The following is a 16544-nucleotide window of genomic DNA, read 5'->3' on the forward strand; positions in this document are numbered from 1 at the left end:
GTGTCCAAACCTCCGTTGCTATGACACCCTGGTGGCGTCTTACCTTGACATCCTCATAAAGACACAACTGCCAAGTAAGGTCACATCCTGGCGTAACGGGGGCGAGCATTCCAGCACGACGTTCTGGGGACGTAAATTCGGCTCACAGCACTGTCTCTCTCAGCTCGATCCCCTAAGAGGCTGGAGTCCAGTACGTAATTTTCCGTGGCCTTAGCTGCAGCAGAGAAAATCTACTGCCTTGGCATCCACGACGTGCAAAGAGCTTGGCTCTGAACACACAGGCACAGGGCGTGCCCCTGGGTAAATGCCACGAGGGCTCTGGAGATGCGCACATGTAATTTGGTTTTCAGCTCTCAGCTCTCGGGCCAAGTCCGCTGCTGTGCTCAGCCCTTCCTTTCTCAGCTACATGGTGCTTTTGTTCAGCTCAGTGGTCCTTCCACGCTCGGTGCCAGAGCCCTGGCGAGCTCCCAGGAACAGCAGCTCAGCTGGGCAGTGATGCCCTGGCTTCAGTTTGGGGGCTTCTTTAACTGTTTCAGACAGGACAGAGGGGAGGCAGCGATTTAAACAATAACTTCGCAGGGACCCTGAAGGCTTCGTTACTGAACTAAAGGGAATGAGTCAAAAAATGGGTGGAAGAATTGAAATTTCCAGATTTGGAAGTTATTTAAAATGAGAGGTAGTGGCATGCACTGTAGGGAGCCCTAAATGCGGAAGTGATTTTCTCTAAATCCCGAAGACAGTCATTCCGCCCCAGGGATCTAGTAGCATCCAGGGGTCAAAGCTCTGCAGGAATGCTTTCTGTTTATACAACTTTGTTAGACAGTCTTGGGAATAGAGTAAAAATATATCAAGCATGTAGATGCCTTTATGGAGCTTTGACTCGAGTTGATAATCCAGCATCAAAGGTCGGTCCGCCCCCAAAAGAAATTTAAATGTAGTCTGTATCACCTGACCTCTAAGTTCTGAAGTATTTTGAGGAGGGGATAGGCTGGGGGTGGCAGGTGAGCCTCGTCTGGGCTCTGAACAGCGGTAGGTTTGGGGATGCTGAGAAAGAAGCGGTCGAAGCGAGAGAAGGGCTGAGTGGAGAGAGGCAGGGGCTGGCGACAGGGATTTATAGCTCAGGTTTTCTGATTCTCATCTCCCTGCAGCTGGAAATGGCACAGAAAATGCTCTCTATGTGGCGGAATTTGGGATGTTTTCCTTAGCAGGCTGAGAAGGATTATGCTTCCGTGCGGCTCTCCCTGTGGCACTTGCTGTGTCGTGTTGGAACTGATGCTCAGTTGTAAGAGACAGGGGTGTCCTCTGGTACCGGATGACCAGGGGATTTATAGTTCTGCCCTTTACTGGGCTGTGTGATCTTGGACACTTTGCTTTGCGAACTTGACCTCCGAGGCAGTTAATGCTGCGTTCACACTCTCCGAGAGGAGTAGAACTTACCACGGACAACCCCCCGAGTGATATGTTGGAATAACGGCTGGACCAGCTAGTGGGAACTTGCCTCTGCAAAGCTCTTAGTTGGGATTTCAAGGGGGAAATAGGCCTTTCTGATGCTTTCGTCTTCTGGTCTGTAATTTTAAAATTTTACTGATGCTGACATCACTTCTCTGCAATTCCAAAGTCTAAATAGTTCAAAAGATCCAAGTTTTTACTTTTTATAAGGTTGGATTCCAAAGAATTCTGGAGACAGTCTGCTGTGACGTGCAACCAGGCACAGCCTTTCCCCTGAATCCTCTGGCCTCTGTGGTTATCATATAATTCACTGCCGGTGCAATGAGTTGGATCTTGCGATGTTACTTGATGCTGGGGTCATTACCTTATGTGTGGCCTATGCATGTGTCTTCTTTATAAAATTCTGACTGTTCTGAAGACCAAAATACTGTGGCCTGGAGATTTCTAGACAATGAATTGGATTGTACAACACTAAAACTGTCTTGATTATATTTCTTGAAACAACACATTTTAGCAAAGATGAAACTGGCAAATTATAAAAAAACAAACCAACCCATCTGAGCGCGGCCAGAGGCTCACCCAGCAGAGGTAACCTCCAAATAACGTCATATTGGGGGATCGAGCTTCAACATGTGAATTTGGGGAGGACAATTTCAGTCCACAGCTTTAGCTGTGAGAAGCTGCTTGCTTCTTCGCTAATAATGAGTTACATTATTCACGTAATGGCTAACGCTGTCGACCTTACGAGGCCGTGATGGAAGTTACGGTAAGAATGAAACCTGTGTGACCCAGCGCAGGTTAGGCGCTCGGTAACACTGCCTGTCCACCTCCTCCTTTGATGCATCTGGAAAGAAGGATGTTTTTGTTTTACCTAAAATACAGGGAGACGTCGCACAAATCCATGTTATTTTTGTGAAAGAAAATTCACACTATTACAAGGGAGAAAGTGGCAATTGTTAGAAAAGAGACAGGTATTAATGGAAGTTTTATACCGCTTATTATCAAAGGTTGACATCAAAAAAGATGCCTTTTTAAAGAAAGGCAAAAATTTTAGCAGAAAATATCATTTGATCTTAGTGTTTCTAACCAAATGATAGAGCAAATGGTAAACTCCAAACTGATGTTAAGTGAAAGTTTTGAAAGATACCTTTATGTAAAAAAGGGATGAGGTGTAATAACTATACTGAAAGCTTGAAGTTTAAATACTGCATTAGAAATCTTGAAAATAGAGATTAGTAATGTCAAATCTGTAGCAAATGCAAAAACTCTTAAAATTTTTGTATACATTCAACAATGATTTAGAGAGGGATTTATATTTCCACACCACACGTGTTAATTCTATTGGCAGTTTAGCAGGAGCAATGCCACGTAGCTCAACAGGTCACGGATCCAGTGCTGTCACTGCTGCATGGTGCCAGGTCGTTGCTGGGGTGTGGGCGCGATCCCTGGCCTGGAACCCTCTATGTGCTGTCGGTGCAGTCAAAAAGAGATAGTTTAGAAGAAATACTAGTATAATACTTTACCTAAGACAATAAAAATATCTACATTTCCAAACCGGGAGTGCCATTCGTTGGCCTCTGTTTTATATTTAGACAGAACAATATCCAAGTGCCTGAAAGGACCAGGCTGCGGATGGTCACAGCAAAAACACAAGATAGGTCCAAATATTTACGTACCTTTTTTCACCATAAAAAGGTTATATAATTTAACAAAAGCCTCCTGTGCGGAATACATAAAGACAAACCAATGGAAAAATGGATAATGGCTTGAATATATAGTTCATAAAAAAGATATTAAAATGGCCTGTAAGTATGTGGAGAGGTGCTCAATTTCCTCACTCATCAGAGAAATGCAAATTACAGCCATATCTCTGCGTACATGCCAGAAAGACTAAAGAAAAAGACCAAAGATTAACGAGCATACAGAACAAATAGAGCCTTCCTGCTGCCGAAGTCCGTGTAATTTTTTTGTTAATTAAATTTATTTTTATTAGGATATAGTTGATTTACAGTGTTGAGTCAATCGTTGCTGTGCAGCATAGTGACTCATTCTTTTTCTTATGTTATCTTCCATCGTGGTCCATCCCAAGAGACTGGATATAGTTCCCTGTGCTGTACAGCAGGACCTCACTGCTTTTCCATTCTAAATGTCATAGTTCATATTTACAAGTCTGCGTGATTTTGATTAATCAGTTTGGAAATCTGTTTGACAATATCTAATAGAACTTAACTCACTTACCCCAAATCCCAGCCAGTCCAAGCCATGTCTAAGAATGCTCATGAGGTCACCACCTGAAGTGGCTCCCAACCACAACTAATGGAAATGCCCACCAACAGTGGGAAGGATGGGTGAATGGGTCTTGGAGTAGCACAGTATGCAGAACAACCACCACCAAAAAATAGTTCCTTGATCACAGTGGCCTATGACTCTAACGAAAAAAAATTATTGAAAAAAAGTCAACCATGTTCAAATAGGAAGCGTGCCGATCTCCACGTCTGAAACAGTCGAAGCCCGCGCTCTGCCTATGACGTTGGCAATGAGGAGCCTGGCGAGTCTCGGCGGAGCTGGTGAGGGGTAGAGGCACGGGGCATCTCCCAGAACCCTGGCATGCCCCCACCTCACTCATAACCGCCTGGAGTACCTACCGTCAGGCTGGGGCACTCACTTTGCAAATATTTTCCAGGCTGCCTACTTAGGATATGTGCAGGTCTCCAAGTGTACTTTATCCTCAAAGAAAAAGACTTATTTAGAGAAACTGAGAAATAAACTACCTTCAAGACAGCGGAAACATTTGCTAAATATCGTTTAAAAGTTAGATGACATTTTCCGCTTAATAACAGCATAGAAACTACTGTTTTCAACCTGATTTCTCATGGAGAAAGGGTGTCTGCCCTCCATGGAGATAAGGCTACCTTCCTCCACATTATGATGCTAATTTGGGTCCCACTAATTGAGCTTCTGCAGTTCTGAAGAAAACAGCGGACGTACACGAAGACGGTTTGGATTACTGCGTTTAACTCAGTCTCCACGGAGTCCATCCTAGAAGTTACTACGGAGATTGGTGACGCCAGCACAACTCTACTGCAGACGTCACGCACCCCAAATCCCTCATTTTGCAAGTCCCTCCTCCCCTGTGTTTATATGAACTGACTCTGGGTTCCTGGCCTGCGCTGCCTGTTGATAATTAAGAAGAGGGGGGAAGGAGCCTCCCACGCCCTCGCTTTGGGTTGGGTGTGGAGCCCCTGTTCCTTCCTCGTGCTCACGATTCTTCAACATTCTGGAAATGGTTTTCCGGAAGTCTCTCCCTCCTTTGAGCAACTTAGTGTGTTAATACCGCGTATCCGTCGTCAGGGTCACTGGCCTCGATTTGACCTCTCCCCCAAAGCACGAATGCCCCCCTCCCTTGAGACTCCGTCCCACTGTCTTAATGTGCCCCGTACAGTCACGTACACAAGGTCTAAAATGTGAAGACAAAGCAACAGCGTGGTGCCTAATTACACGTGTCCAGTGTGCAGTAATGAGTTGTGAAGGGCGTTTCTGTGACATGCCCCCCCCAAGCATTGGACATGATTGCAAATGACACGTGTGACGTTCTGCCTTTCTTTTTTTTTTTCCCCCAAAATGTTTGCAGATTCTTCTGGGAAGAGGGAACTTGGAGGCAAAGTGACAGCTCCCGTCACTTAATGAGACGTTTATTAAGAAACTAGGACTGATGATAAGCTGCAAATTAGCCATAATATAAGTAATCAGCCGAGATGTCACATTGGTAGAGGAAAAATGATAAACAGCCAAATGCTCATCCCTGTGCTCATCAAAAAGTACCTGCAGTTCATTACAGACGGTAATTTGCTGGAATCCCAAGATGTAGCTGGAGGAAGTGAGCACTTTTTTCCTGAGGCGCGTCTGTCGGAGCTGGTCTGTGCTCTCAATGCGGATATCCTAGGTTCTTCTAATCACGTCTTTGAGGTTTGTAATTTTCCCAAAGAGTTCTTTTTTTTTCTTTTTTCTTTTTTTTGTCTTTTTGCTATTTCTTTGGGCCGCTCCCATGGCATATGGAGGTTCCCAGGCTAGGGGTTGAATCGGAGCTGTAGCCACCGGCCTACGCCAGAGCCACAGCAACGCGGGATCCCAGCCGCATCTGCGACCTACACCACAGCTCACGGCAACGCCGGATCGTTAACCCACTGAGCAAGGGCAGGGACCGAACCAGCAACCTCATGGTTCCTAGTCGGATTTGTTAACCACTGCGCCACGACGGGAGTTCCCCAAAGTGTTCTGAGTGTGAGTTATAAAGGATCAGTAGACTCCGAGGTTTCCAGATGTGTCAATAAAAATTTTAAGACATAATATTCTCAGGAGAGAATTCAATAATATAGATATTTTCAAGTACTCCTACCGGGCACATAAACTTATCGGGGAAGAAATCCCTAATTGCAAGAATCTATTCTAGAATGAAAAAAAAAAAATGTCACAGGGAAGCTTTCTTCATTTCATTGAAAAAAGTTGATCAGGACCTTTGGATCCCAGGGGTTTCCCTTGCTGGGCCTGTGGGAAACTATTCCGTTGTCCCCAGACTGTTTCCAGCTGGAAAGGTCGTGGCAGCCCTGCCAGGCAAGTTTCCCATTCGTTTGGATCGCCCAAGATTAAGCGTTTGATCCCTTTCATTCCTCCATCCCAAGCTTTTGACACAGAGCCAGAAACAGAAACAGAACTCAGCAAATCCACTGATACATCCTACTGCGTCATCAGAGTATGGATGCAGAAACTTGAGCGTGCTCGAGCAACCTCTGTATCCAGCTCTTTACCAAATTAAATTTATGTTCCCAGAATGATGTGCATGTAAGCTGAGCAGTCCCCTACCTTTCCAACACAGAGGTATCACATAAATGTTCATATACTAAAATAATAAACAAAGGAAGGAAGGAAGGAAAAAAGGAGGCAAGAAAAAGTCAACATTAACTAGGTAAAGTAGCAACCATAGAACTATAGCTTGTCTTAAAAGAAACTGACAGGATCCAGGCGAGCACAGCAATGCAAGTATCTGAAACCAGCTTGATATAGTCAATTATTTTGCATCTATTTTATAAGCCTCTATCTCTAGTGACTATGTCATCCCCAACACAAATTTTTTTTTTAAATTCTGTTTGGATTCACTCTGTGTTCACTGATCACTATTTTCGTCTTAGCACTCAAAAGTTTCCATGCTAAAATTCGGTCTTTCCTTCTAGTATCCCTCATGACCATTGCAAATGGGGAGGGATTATAAAATAAACGCAGGGGAGAGAGAGCGGTGTGTTACGTACCATCTCAAACACAGGCAAAGAGAATCATATAATGCCTTATAATCCATCTTCAACAGCTTTCATCTGAAGTCATTTCAGATTGGCTTCTTCCACTCCGTTTTCCTATGTCTCCTCCGAGCTGACGGCTCCTTTCTTTTTAGCTGAGTAACGTCCCTTTGTCTGGATCTCTCTCCGACTGAGGGAAACCTCGGTGGCGCCCAAGTGTGGGCACCGCTGTGGACATCCATGGGCAGGGTTTGTGTGGACATTCATCTTCAACTCCTCTGAATGACTACCAGGAGCGTGGTTGCCAGAGCTTAGGGTGAGAGGGTTTAGCTTTGTGAGACGCCCCCAAACTGTCTTCCGCAGTGGCTGCCCCACTTGGCTTTCCCACCAGCCGTGAATGAGGGTTCCCATTGCTCCACGTCCTCGCCAGCTCTTGGTGTGGTCTGCGCTCTGGGTTTTGACTCCATTCAAATAGGTGCGTGGTGGTGTCTCGTTGTGGTTTTAATTTGCTTTCCCTGAGGACATAGGAAGAGGAGCATGTTTCCTGTGCCTCTTCACCGTCTGCGTACCTTCCTTGGCGAGGTATCCATTGCTGTGTTTTGCCTCTTATTTAACTGAGTTGCTTCGTTTCTTATTGTTGAGTTTTGTGTCGTGTTCTTTGCATGTTTGGGATGAGAGATTGTTGTCGTTATGCCCTTAGAAGATTTCCTCCCAGTCTGTGGATTGCCTATTCTCTCTCTCTCTTTTATTTTATTTTTTGTTTTGGACAGTTATTTCCTTCATGGATTATGTCTTCGGTGTCATTATCTAAAACCCATCATCTTACCCAGGTCCTCTACGTATCTCCTTGGTTATCACGTAAGTATATCACGATTTTGCATCTTACATTTGGTCTATGATCCATTGTGAGCCAGTGTTGTGAAGGGGAAGAGTTTCTGTCAGGATTCAGTGTCCTGCAGGCTGATGTCTAGTTGTCCCAGCATCATTTGTGGAAACTACCTTTCGTCCACTGTACTGACTGCTCCTCAAATGCAGGCTTAATCCTAAGGTATCAGTACTGCTTCAGCCATTGAAACGACTGTACCACACTAACGCAAGATGCTAATAATAGGGGAAACGCTATGGAATGAGATATGGGATTTGTCTGTACTTTCAGCAGGTTTTCCTGAGAAACTAAAACTGCCCTAAAAATACGAACTTAAAAAAACGCTGCCTGCATTTCTATCTTCTATAAGATCATTTAAAATATTGAGAGGAATAATTGACCCGGATCGAAAGATGGAAAAGACAATAAGAAAGTGAAGTATAAGCTTAAATCTCATGACCGGATTTTTACTGACGTTTGGGAGACTACACAGCACAGGAGATTATGAAGCTTGAGCTTCATCTACAAACGCTGTACATACAGAACATATGTTTTCCCCAGGAAATAAATAATAATATTTAAAATAAAAGAGCATTCCAATAATGCTGTGGCTTGGGATGAGGTAGGTTTGAATTTGCATAAGCCATTGATACATGACCCCAGAAAAGCTTTACCCGGGAGGCAGGCACGGCGGGGCTAACTTTCCATGACTTTATCTACCCAATCCCTCTCTCCCACCCATTGCGATAATTCCTGGAAAAAGCAGCAGCCCCACCACAGAGAGTGAAATAGGATACGTACCAGGTTCACTGAATTTAAAAGGTGCTAAAGAGTTAATAAGCAAATTAATTTGTCATCTTCAGCCAGAGGAATAATTAAACTCCAGAAGAAATCTGATTCATAATTGAACATGAGTAATGAGGAAGCAGGATATGAAGAAAAATAGGCAAGTGGAATCGTTAAGGGCAGAAGTTAGCCACCCAAGGGGCCATGACGCCGAGGGTGTGTCGGGGACATCCTGCCGCTCTGGGTGGGAAAGGGTGGATGAGGCTGCCCGTACAGGACACGGCTAAGAGTCCATCTGGTCAGAGCGAGGCCTCTTCAGAGAGTGGGCACTGGCATCTGGACACTGGCCGCACCTGGCCCTTATGGCAAGAAGACCCTCCCCCGCAGCAGTGACACATTTTGAGTAAAACCGCAGGTGAGCACATCTTCGCACACCAGCAAACTGTCTGAAGGTCTCCGCACTGAATGATCCAAAGCGGCTGACCGGGCCCTGCCAAAGGGCCCATCAACACCACGGAGGAGACTTTATAAAAGGCAATTCGATACGTTTGAGGCTGAACCTGAAACTTCTGGATATTCTTCTTGTACCCTGCAGCTTTGCCGAATTCTTCGACTGGTTCTAACCGTTCGGGGCGGAGGCTTTGGAGCTTCCTGTACGAACGATCACGTCCTCGGCAGATACGGCAGTTCCACGTCTTCCCTCCCAACGTTGACCAGATTTTATATATTCGGGGATGAAAATACATAATTTGAAAACGTCTGCCTTTTTTCCATCAGTTCACGTTCATTTAGCGCGATGGGTGTGGCCTCTGTGGGGAGCTCTGCGTCAGAAGTGTCAGAAGTTCGCAGTTCTAAGGCACCGCGATTAAAAAGGAAGAAGCAGTTGGGGTAAATGGAAAGACAGAATCGAATAAAGCACTGAAATGATAATCGGATAACATATGACTTACGAGGCAGAGGGATAATTAGAGCAACACGGATTCTTGAACAAAAGGAGAACACGAGAGATGCTTGGGGGGGGGCAGGGGCAGGGGCAGTAACGTTATAATAGATGAAGCTGATTTATAAGGGCAAGTGCCATAAATGCAGTCAAGGCTGGGCGCCCGTGTGGGCAGGGCGGGTGGGCCGACGGTGCGGGCACTTTCCGGGAGGAGGTGGCCGTGATGAGAAAAGGGAGTTGTGGAAATGGGAACGGGTCCTCCCTTGAACGGACGGAAAAGGCAGTTCCACCTAAAACCCACGGTCGCTCTGCCCCACCCAGCGAGAAGCCGGCTTGTCTGTCTTCAGTCATGATTTCGGCTGTCTCACCATCAGCTGCCACGTTCGTTCAGAGATGAACAAATGACTGATGAACGGCCCCATTTACCCTGTTGATCAGATATGTGACTGTTCCACCCCAGGGTTTCTGTTCGTCTGGAACAAACTGTTGGCATCGGGAGGCCAGCTGCGCGCCTTCCCTCCAATGACGCCTTTGAGATTCGGCAAAGGCACTAATCCTCTCTGGCGCGTAGCTTTGACCTCCTCCGACACAGGCGCTCCTCTCTCACTCTTTTGTGTTGAGACTTGGCTGTGTGTTGAAAAGTCATTAAATTATTCCCTTTAGTTTAAGGTTTTTTTATTCGCCACCTACTGCCCTATGATTTTTATTTTAAGGTGTCGATTTAAAATACACCTTTTCTTTGAGGATGGCTCGAGCCGTATAGGACAGTGGTGCCGTGATAGGACAGACTCTCACTGCAAGGCATGTGCTCTCTTTCCCCAGGGAGCAACATCTTACCTGCCTGGGTTACACCTGCCACAGTTCATGAAATGACATTGGGTGTTATTATCAAGTGAAGTCCAGACTTTATTCGGAGATGCTTGGGGTTTACCGTGTGTCCTATTTTTGTTCTGGGTCTCATCCCCAATGCCTCCTTACATTTGTTCACCATGTCCACTGGGCACCTCTTGGCTGAGACCTTGAAAATACTGAGGAATACTGAGCTATCATGTAGAATTACCCTGTTGGGATTTGTCTGTTTTTTCTTTTCTTTTTTATTTATTTTTATTTTTGACCACGCCTGTGGCATGTGGGAGTTCCCAGGCCAGGGATGGAACCCGTGTCTCGGCAGTGACCTATGCCAGGTCCTTAACCTGTCGTACCAGCAGGAACCTCCTGTCTCATATGTCTTTATGATGCAACTGCAGCTCTGGATTTGAGCAGAAGATAAGGAGGTAGGCTGCTGCTTTCACAGCCGCATCAAGGTGTGTACAATCAGCACAAACCATCACTGTGGGAGCTGACCTTGCTCACCTGGACCCTCTCTGCTGTAAAGTTGCTTCCCTTCCCCCTTTCATGACGCAGACTTCGGTAGGGACTCTGCCCAGCTACACTCATCCGGGGCGGTGGGAGGCGGCGGTGTTTACACTCCACTTGGAAGTGGTTTATCCACGTGAATTATTCAGGATTCTTCTGCAGGGAGACTTGTTTGGTCTCCATTGTTTATTTATTCAATTATTTATTCGTATCCGCGTGGGCTCCTGGCTCTTTACTTCCTGTTTGGGAGTACACTCCAGTACTGCTTTATTGATTTTATGGTTCAAATCATTCCAACCGTGGCCGTTGGGAGCATTCAGTCAGTTCCTGCGGTTTTTCGACATATCATCGTAGCTTTTTAAATTTAGGTTTGTTTTGTTTTTTCACTCTTACTTTCTGGCACTACAAGATACTCCAGGCTCATCTTTTATATTAAATAATATCATTATTAACCAAAGGCCCAGAGTTGATCCGCATTTCCGTAGTGCTCACATACTGTTCTCTTTTCTGAGTCTTTATATTTAAAGAGAGGGTCTTATAGAAAACATATGGTTGAAGTTTTTTCAGGCTCTATTCATTATATCAGTCTGAACAAATTGGCATATGTAAACCACTCACATTTAAAGTTCCACTGATAGAGCTAGGTTAATATCTTCAGTATCTATAACTTTTTTCACATATTGCATTTGTTCTGTTTCTCTTTTTCCCTTTCTTTCTACTCTCTGGCTTTAACTGGTCACTGTATATGATTCTGTTTTATCTCCACCCTATGCTTTAATCACAAAATATAATGAGTATTTCTCTGCTTTCTGGACAGCCTAAAAAGTCAGATTAACTTTGTTCATAAATTGTCTCTAATAGAGGCACACTTTTTTTTTTTTTTGGTCTTCTTAGGGAGGCACCCATGACTTATGGAGGTTCCCAGGCCAGTGGCCAAATCAGAGCTGCAGCTGCCAGCCTACACCACAGCCACAGCAACACTGGATCCTTAACGCACGGAGCGAGGCCAAGGGATGGAACCCGCATCCACATGGATATATTTCCGCTGCACCACAGCAGGAACTCCGATGCTAGTTCTCTATTTATAAAAAGAGTCATTGTGTTCGGTGAACGATAGTCAGATAGGTTGGCCCTGGCGAGAAGACTTTCCTCTCTGCAATATATAACGGCGTCCTTCACTTTTGCATTTGCATCACTGTTTGGCTTGGCAAAGGCGAAAACACAGGTGTGCAGACCCTCGGCTCCTTCCTGAGCCTCTCTCTCTCTCCACCGAAGCACCTCCAAATTCCTGTTCTGTTTATACTGTATCATTATTCCCTTGAGCAGCTTTGGCCGGGACAGCGTATAATTTGACAGCATATTCTAAATTATTGCATGAACACAAAAGGTCAAGCTTACCAGCCTGTGAGCCAGTTGGAAATTTTTTTAAATAGATTTTTTTTTCCCTTGGATTCTATGACCTAAAATGTTTGTTTTAGTAAGATGGGTTTGAGCTGCCTAAGGACGGAGCCAGCTGCATAAAGGGGCTCAAGCTGAAAATTCATGGTTTGCTAACTCCCTAAATTACCTGGCACCCTGTGACACTGGTCTCTGCTACTGCAGACCCTGGGAAGAAGCCGGTTTAGAAGGGCAACGTGGGATTCCAGCAATCTGAAAATGCAACAGCACCCGCTTTGAAAGTCAGATTAATCCTCCAGATAATATCAATATGTTGGCAAACCCCCAATTTCTCTGTGCTACTGTGAAATGTTGAATGCATAAATAACAGCATGCTAGAAACGGCCTTTTTACACCACGAGCACAAAAGACGAGAACGCACATGCGTCGTGCTTCATAGCATCTGGTGTCATCCAGTATTTGGGCGGATTCATCTCTCTTTTCAAAGTGGCAAACAGGTACTTTCTATAGAAACATGCATTTATTGAGAGGATCGTAGTGAAAATCCAGCTTGATAATAAATCCAGAAAATTACATTTAGTATAAAATGGAAGGCATTTGGAAGGTGATTGAATCTTGGTTTTTGTCATGTACCAGCTAGGGCACCTCACCTCGGCGAAGGTATGTCATCCCTCTAACTTTCATTTTTCCATGTGTATGACCCGGAAATTTTATGAACCCACACGTATAAATAGTTGAAAGATGAAAGCATCTTCTTCATTGGAAATGGTAACTAAATGCGAGTCAATGTTACCCAACCAAGGAGAACTGGGCTTCCCACTGGTTTATGTCTTTCCAAGAAACATAAATCAGGTGTTAAAATTTCAGATTTTGCAGTACAGCAGAATCCAAAGGGAAAAGCGAGTTTAGATTTGTATTCCTCCTGGGGTTGTAAAGATTCTTGATTAGGTCCTAGAATCCCTTGTGGCTCTTTCTTCCTCTCCAGCCGCACTCCCCAGGTGGTTGAAGTGGCAGCAACGCTAATGAGTTGGCAACTGCGTTGGCAGCCAGTCCAGAAATTCTCTCTCCCAAACCTGGAGTTTCCACATTCACCATCGTGCTTCGGGAACCCTTCCTCTGCGCCGCCGACAGGAGGACGCGGGACGGTTCCCGAGGATTAATGTCACAAGGTAGCAGAAAGCAGAACAGACTGCAAGGCTGCAGAGGATCTGGGAAAAGCCAAAACACACCACTTGGCTACGGGACAGACTAGATGCTCTCAGTTCTTAAACAGCCTTGAGTGACTTTTATTAAAATGCTTTGAATAAATAATTATTCAAAGCAAGAGGTATCTACAGAGTCATGCCTGTGTTTAGAAGCTTAATTTTCCTCTTTTTGCATTTCAAACTATTTCACGGCAGCCTGGCTAAAGGGCCACTGGAATAGACAGGAGTAAAATAAGTGAGAACGAGTGACACGTGTGATGAAGTGGGGAAACGGCCGGGTTTCATGGGGCAGCCATTACTACACAGATGACAACTGGATTAACGTGGAAAGGATGGCTGGTCTAGGAAGAGCTTTCAAAGACAATAAAAGCATCAACTTTTATGTGAATTCCTAATGCTTAAATGTTAGGAACTAATGTTTAACCAATAGCAGTAACAATTAAACCGAACAATATTAATAAAGCAATAGTAACAGAAAAATTAAAAAAATATATAAAAAAGCAATAATTGTATAAAAAGAGAACATTTCTAGAAATAAATTTGAAAAGTACTCCAAAAACTACACTGAAAATCATAAAGCTTTTATAAACAATATTTAAACCCAAATATATGAAATTATATATTGCATGCATGGATACAAAATTACAATTTTCTGAAGTTGTCATTTTTCCCAAATGGACATGGAGATTTTTTTTTTACAATTTGAATCCTAATCCAGCCAAATCTAGTATATGTCATGACCTGTGTACATGTGTTTATGTGAAATTTGACAAGTTTTTTCTTAAATTTATATATAAGGGCTAAAAATTCAAGAATAGTAAGATCCTTCCAAAGAAATTGCATAAAAATAATCCCTGTAAAAGGATTAGTCATACTGATTAGGCAGTATGGTATTCATAGCACCGAGATAGAAAAAAGTTATCGACTATAGAGCCCAGAAACACATCTGAAACTTTAATGTATGACAATGATAAGATAGATCACTAAGGAGCAGGAGCTGTTGGAAATGGAGGTGGAAAAAATAATTACCCATGTGGAAAAAGTAAAAATGAGATTCATGCCCTGCATCATAAATATCAATTCCCAGCAGAAGAATAATTTGATGTCAAAAGTAAAATGGTAAATTTTATATACAAAAAGTCAAATATATGTTACATATATGTTTTATATATGTAATCATTACTAACCTTATGACTTCCGATACAAAAATATTTCCACAAGCAAAAGTATAAACATTAAAGAAATGACTGACCAACACCAATCAATTATAATTAAGAATTTCTATCCGTAGTACACACGCTAAGAAAATGAAAAGAAAAAAAAAGCAAGTATCTGTCAAATGTATTTCTCACAAAGGACTGGCACATGACATATAGGAAGAACTCCTAGAACAAATAAGAAAAATCAAGCCAAAGAGAGAAATGGTCAAAGGCTTGAATAGATATATCACAAATAGACATGGAGAACATGGAGTTCCCTGGCGGCTCAGCAGGTTAAGGATCTGGCGTTGTCACTGCAACTGCTCAGGTCACTGCGGTGACATGGGTTCGGTCCCCAGCCAGGGAACTTCCAAGTGTCTCAGGCATGGCCAAAAAAAAAAAAAAAAAAACCACAGAGAACACAATGAGATATTATTTACACCTGTTTCATCAGCAAAGTGACAGAATGATGACATTAAGGTCTAGGAAAGATGTGAATCCACTGGGTCTCATTTGTCACTGAAGACGGCGAAGCTCCATGAAATCCTTCTGCAGAAAAATAAGGAGCTGTCTTGTGACGTTAAATACATGCAGATTCTATGGCCCGGAAACGCCCTTCCTTGATTTTATACCCAAGAGGAGTACTGTTTGTAATTGCAAAAAACTGAAAACTTCCATCGACGGGAGAATGAATACGTAAAATATTGTCACATTATGGAATACTATAGAGCAGTTAAAATGAGTAACTAAATGGTCAGTGCAAAAACTTGCATAAATCTTAGCAGCACAAAGCTGAATGTAAAAGCACGCCCTAGTAGATAATATCCGTTATGAAACATCTAATGTATCTAATGCATAGCATCACGTCCTTTTTTAAGAGCTTAAATATTTGTACAAGTTAACAATATATATTTCTATTACACATTAAAGGTTTTAGGAGAGGACTTCTTGGAGTGGAAGAAAGTTACAGGGCGACCTGCAGGATGAGAAGGAAGCAGTCATGTACAGAGTGAGAGAAAGACACCCTAAATGAAAACACACACACACACACACACACCACTGGGCACACTGAAGGAGCTGAAAACAGAAACAAAACGAAAAAACCTGTGAACAGTATAAGGATGTTTAACAGACTCTTTCTCCCCAGGAACCAACTCCGGTACTTCCAGTTGTCTTCGCGCTTTTTGTGAGTAATGCTATTTCTCTTCTCTCTCAAAGAGGCCAGACCTGATACCTCGCGAGTCATTCTGACCTTCTGTTGATACGCATAGGGAAAGTGCACAGGTATCTGGGGAACTGCTCAACCGGAATTTTCCAGGCTCTGCTACGGTGCTCTCACACTGACGTGGAACGAGAGACCATCGGCGGGGTCCCTCCCAGTCCTCCCCCTGCTCACCCCCTACGGGGAGAGGCTAGGGGCAGGGGGCACACGTCCTGCGGAGGAAAGCCTCTGGGGCCGTGACATGCTGGTCCGTCTGAAACTGTCAGCCCCAGCTCCTGGACAGAAATGCAAATATAATGATAAAATATTACTTTATAAAATAAGTAAATCCTCCCAGACTCACTCCAGACTCCTGGACACCTCCCTGGCCTGACCCCACCCTCAGAGCTCCAGGAACTTCCTTGGGGACAATGCTCCTTGACCCTTGACCGGGACTCTTGGCGTTTGCTCCCTCTGCAGCCACAGCCGGGATCTGACTTTCCGCCAAGGGCAGCAGCGCCCCATGTGCCCTTGTGTCAGGATTGTGCTCCCCCCACACCTCTTCTAGAGCCTGATAAGCCTCCTCTAGTCCAGCCCAGACACTCTGGGAAAGCCTCTCCGTATCGACGGGCGCGTCTGCTCTCTTTTGCTTCTTCTGGTCAAAGCATCGGCTTTCCCTCAGAGGAAACGTCTGTCTTCCAGCCATATTTTGTTGGGAAGAAAACTCCTCCTTTAATGCAGCTTTCTAAATTCTTCAGAATAAAAATAATTCCTTCATTCTCCGCATCACTTTGTAAATATAGGCATAGGATCATTTTCAAATTTGTAAATCCAAACTATCTTATTAAGAGAACAAG

Source organism: Sus scrofa, chromosome 10, assembly GCF_054392235.1.
Source record: "Sus scrofa isolate SSC_HxYL_T2T_F1_AM1 chromosome 10, Sscrofa_HxYL_maternal_Yorkshire_Landrace_v2.0, whole genome shotgun sequence".
In the NCBI taxonomy this organism is placed as follows: Eukaryota; Metazoa; Chordata; class Mammalia; order Artiodactyla; family Suidae; genus Sus; species Sus scrofa.